Genomic DNA, 5,877 nt, shown 5'->3' with positions numbered 1-5,877 from the left:
GGCTGTATATAGAACACAAAGAGTCACTTTAGTTTCAATACACAGTCATATGTCTCACTGTAAACTCATTAATACAATTGTAGGAAGACACTCGAGTACAAGCTCATTATTAATACAATTGTAGGAAGACACTCGAGTACAAGACTTATGCAGGAAGCACGTCCTAAATACCCCGGACAAAAGTAATGTTCAAATTTGAATACTGTTTCAAACGTATCAAGATGGTAAAAGAAATGATCAACATCATGAGCATCGATCTACGCAATTGGGATACGATGACATGAGTCGGCCCAGTCAGCGAGCCTGACCACCCGATCCCGTTAGTCGCCTCTTACGACAAGCACGGGTTACTGAAGATCAATTCTCACCCGGACCTTCACGGGTCAGGCTTGTAAGTGTATAGAATTGTCATTTCTTAGAAATGCCACTCTTCCAGAGATCATATCGGAAACGATTTTATGAATGTAGACATAGACAAGAATATAGTTCATGCCGTGTAGACTACGTATTGTGTAATTGTACATGGTATATCTTACAACGTCTGGATGGTGTTTAAATGTTCATAATGCACATTATCACTCAGTTGTTCACAGAATAATTAGCATCTGAGCGTGATGTATGATACACATTATCAAGTTGTTTAACATACTCTTAAAAAATGTAGGAGAACTTCATTTTTAATTTACGATTAACAAAATTGGGAGATATATCGGATCAATGTCGAAATAATAATAATGAATGTTTTGAGTATGCATCAACGCTTATACTTCCTTATGACCTCATCTTGAAAGATGATCGGTGTATGACGTGGAATTTGCAAAAGTACGATTTTCATTTTCCAACAACAAAAAAACGATTAGAAACAAACACTAACAACTGTGTGATGGAAGATGATTGTCAAAATTAATGATCTTCAGTGATTTATCGACCTTCTTGAAAACCGTCAAAATAAAGAATGACACCCCATGCACGTGTATGGGGGTTACTGCGTTGTGCACGTGCATCCCATGCATTGTGTTTAGGGGCGGTGATATAGAGAAATGGTGGTGCGTTCACGAGATGTCTGTCTTTGAAAAGTTAGTTAACGATTATACTTCCTATCCAAATTGAAAGTTCAGGTTCCCCTATTTTTTTTAAAGAGTATATATACATATAGTACATGCTGCCTGGTTGATGTTCAACAGAACGGAGCCTATGCTACACAGATCTTCATCTATATATAATGGATGCTACCCTGTACACACAGCCAAATACACGGCATGATCACCGCATGTTTATCCCTATATGTATGTAGATTTCGTCCAAATCCCCGACATCACCAGGAACTAGATCGACAAATGACGCACGACCTGACTCAAATAGGCAGGTGTTGCGGTGTTTTTAAGAAAATAATTCAGAAATTCCCTCAGGGAAATTGTAATTTTAATTTACAACAGGTTACACTCCTTACAATGTGTAGAATGCACATCTATATGAATGGTTGAGATATGAAAAGCATTTGATTTCATGATGATATGGTAAATTATAAACACTTGACCAAAAACTCCGTTTTATATTGGTCAATCTGAATTGCATGCACCATCCATTGTTTATTTATGTTTAACTTTGTAAGTAGACAATTTGACAAAGAATATTAAGTGAGTGCTTACCTGGGTCTTGGCCCTTGGTGCTTACAAGGAGACCTGGAACAGAAGAAGAGATTGTTGCAGTACAGTGAGTATGTCTATGGTTCTCAGCGAGAGATATACGGTACAGCAGACAGATGACGACACCAGCTACCTTCTCTAGCAGCTCCTACTGTGCGGGTACACGAATAGGTGAGCTTGGCATGTGTTTATGTTCATACAATACCGAGACACACACAAGTTTGTACATTTTCACAATACTTTCTGAGTCAAACTTGTCACTTACATCAAACAAAAGTGAGTGAATTTAGTTTTACGCCGCGTTTAGCAATATTCCAGGATTATACACTAGAATGGGCAGGGGAATCGAACGAGCCGACGCTTTAACCGCAAGGCTAACCCACCGCCCCATCAAACGTGAGAGTCAGACCACCCAATCCACAGATACATTGTTTTAACCCCGAATACCATCAGGTAGATTAAACCCCGTGGTACAAAACAAGAAGTATTCACACTGTTTAAACACAAAAAACGTATCTTTAAAAACAAAATTAATAAATAACGTCAGACATCAGAATGAGATTGATCATGAAGTGTCGCGGAGTATGATGCCAATCTGTAATGTGTTATGACGTGTACGACAAGCTGATGGATACGTGTACCTACCAGGAAACTGTCTCCCGGTAGCTACAAATATAATCTAATCGAATCAGGGCTATGAATCACCGTTTGTTTCACTCAGACAGCCAACTTCCCATGTGCTTCCTGTTTATTGAATGTGAAAATTTTGTTCATTTTTGTTCATGTGCTTATTGCATCTCAGACGTCATTCGAGACATAAGCTGATTTGGGCAGTTGGTGCATCTTCTGGAGTCAAGTGTGTATTTACTCTGCACTAGAGGCTACAAGGCGCTTGGTCTCATTATATTACATTAACACTGGCTCGAGAATTCAGTAGCCTATGACTCATTGGCTTTGGTATTGTGTGATATCAGTGATTCTTGTCAATTAGCACACATAGCTGTAGTAGTACCATAGGACTATGACGTGTTTCAATTTTAAAAGATTCTAAGAAAATAAACGTTTTGATTCTGGATACACTGAACGCGTGAAAAGCTAACTCATTAGTAAGTGAAGTATCTTTGAAGCTTCAGTCTTGATGTATGAGCATCCCAATCTTTGACCTCACGACGAATGGGGAATCGAACCCGGGTCTTCGGCGTGACGAGCGGACACATGAACCACTAGGCTACCCCACGGCCTTCCTGATGAGCTAGTGAGCTGCATCTGTGTACTTTCGTCATACCCACACAGTGTAAGCCCGAACAACCCTTTCATACCAGAATGTCACTGCATTGTAAATCTGCAGTATGTCGTCGTTTCAAGCCAACGCACAATCTGTTGTGACCTACTGGTTTATTTTTATCTCCACATTTTCTCCCCGTGTATCCAGCCGTGTAAAATTAAGGTAAGTCTGTCAGATGCTGAAGACTGGCGGTCTTCATCAGGCTCGGATCGTGACGACGGCTTGTGAAACTGACACAACATGAAGCAACATGTGACAGGAGAGTGACACCTGTCCATCAATGGGACGGACACTGACAAATTCCACACACAACTTTTACACATTAACTTGCATATAGCCTGTCTCTTAGTTAAAACGTAAATATACTGCGTTAAGAAATTAATCCTTTCCTACATTGTGAATGTACAAACGTGAAAAGACACAAATGATTAATAACAAAACCATTTGTTTTCCAAATCTAATGTACCTTTTGCCAATTTATCAGCTTTCTCATTTCCAAGTGGTCCAACATGAGCAGGTATCCATAAAAATTCAACATCTAAAAGATCTTTACTTAATTCATGAAAAAGTCGAGTAAAATATTGATTAAGCCCTGCCTCGCTGGGAAAAAAAACCTGGTCGAATTTCATGTAAAGCACTGGCAGAATCACTGAAATATGGCCGCTGACAGAGGTCTTTAAAAAAATGAATCCAACGCAAGGCTTCGATGTCTGCTGCAAGCTCAGCAGCAAATATTGACAAGAAATTTCTCTGTTTTCATTATCAATGAAGACACCAGACCAAGTCTTACAAATGCAACAACTCAGCTTCAGTAGCAACAAGATTTGTGATAGCATTTGATTGTGACGTCATGTTATGACGTCACACTGGTCTGTACAGCATTGTTAATGGATGTGACTGCAGCAATATATCGCTTTATCACCCACATGGTAAACGAACATACGATACAACACTCGTACAACACACGTGTGACGTACAAGGTTGACCGGTGTCGTCTGGGGTTGAACCTCGGTTAGCGCGGTTTGATTGGATAATCATGGTCACGCCACTTGGTCACATTGGTCCGGACAACCTTTTCATTCACAACAATCACGCAAGTTCATTCATTTTATAGGATCAAGGTGTGACGTGATACCTAAGATACTGACGTCATGGCCTCTGTACCTGAGCTTCACCTGTGTTCCTGCACAATGTGTGATGTCAGGACAGCGACTGTCGTGTCCAGAAAACATCAGCCTAGAATGACTTGAAGGGTTGTACAACTGCAAGGCGCAGTCCGTCATACATGTATATGGCGAAACCATCAACGTCTCCAACAGTCAGGGCACCTCCAAGCAAAACGCCAAGTGTCCGCAATAGCCAACACAGCTGCTGATTACCATGCCGACTGACGGTTGAATATAATGGCTAGTTGGTGGATGTGGCAATAAGTGAATCTTGCTAGCAAGGTGGCGGATTTGACGAGCAAAGCTAAAGTTTCAAGCTCTTCCTCATAGTTCAAACCTAACTTTATTATCGTTTCATTTCATTTTATTCTACAGTCCATATATTTATATATTTAAGAATTAGATGTTTGATTGGCATTTTAGAAGATGCTATTTGATGAACATAGAGACGTTTCTGGGTTTTATCTTCTATTTATTGTTTGGTACAACGTTTCAGGGCTTGTTCTGGCCCCATCATCAGGTAGAATAAAAGAACAGTAACTGTTACTTTGCCCGTGACGTCAGAATCCATATGTATTGCGTCGTCAGAGCATTGTGACGTCATAAGCATTGTATACTTTACACCACCGAGTAGCTTGCCTTACACGTGCCAAGATCCGGGGATCGTAGGTACGAACCACAGAGTCGTTCTGTTTGAGATATGTGGTAGTCATATGTTTCCCAAAAGGATCTGCGTCAGTTTATGTTATCCAAGCCAACTTATTCCCTTAAATTCCTCGTCAAGTAGAATAAATTTCAACTCACTCACTCGCGTCAGACTTACAGCTGCACGACAAGCAGCAGTAATGGTTTGCATAGCGAGGACGTCCATGTTGCCCAGACGCATCCCAGGCTAGCCCGGGAATAGCTTGATCCGCATGATGAACAAGTACAACAATATGACAAGACTTGACAGCACTGGGCCTACGTTATACATGTCTCTTCTTTCAAGTTTGTCATTTAAGACGGAAGCTCTTAATAATATAGTCTACTTACTTTTGTTTCACTTTGTGATAATACTTCTCAGATGTACATTCACACAATGGCTGACACCGGTATATAAAATTCATTTGGAACGTTGGGAAGCAAGTCTTGGGACGACATTAAGAAGCGATAAACATAAGAGGGAGAATTTATGGATGTTAACGTCTTTATAATGAGGAACGCTAAGTCTTTATAATGAGGAACGCTAAGTTTGGGGGCTAAGTTCATATTGTCACCAGCCCCTACCACGTGATCCTTTGTGGCATCTGTGGACCATCATACAGAATGTAGAGCTTTCTATCCTGGACCCCCCCGTGACCTTACTGTTGTGTCTCGTAAGGACATTCCATAGTTCCTGACAATATTCTGTCTTAATGTGTTTTACACCCGCCGTCCACTGTTGACAGATCAATTAATATCCTGACATACATCCCCGTGCAGACAACAACAACTAGTCATGTGACGTAGGATGTCGGAATCGTGACAACGTGGCTTGGGGACGGAAAATATTTATCAAACAAATGTCTACGTGAAGCCATTATCACCTTTATGTAACCATGTCGCATCTTGGCCCAGACTAACACTGTTTCACAGACTCACACTGTTTCACAGACTCACACTCACACAGACTGTGAAGGTCAATAAAGTGATTATGAAAGCGTGAAGCTTTCATCAACTTTTTGCGTGTTACTGACTGACTGACTGACTGACTGACTGAGTTTGGTTTTACGCCGCTTTTAGCAATATTCCAGCAACA

The sequence above is a fragment of the Haliotis rubra genome, unplaced genomic scaffold (assembly GCF_003918875.1).
Source record: "Haliotis rubra isolate DU_JTF1 unplaced genomic scaffold, ASM391887v1 Scf353, whole genome shotgun sequence".
Lineage (NCBI taxonomy): Eukaryota > Metazoa > Mollusca > Gastropoda > Lepetellida > Haliotidae > Haliotis > Haliotis rubra.
Note: the sequence above shows the minus strand (reverse complement) of the source record.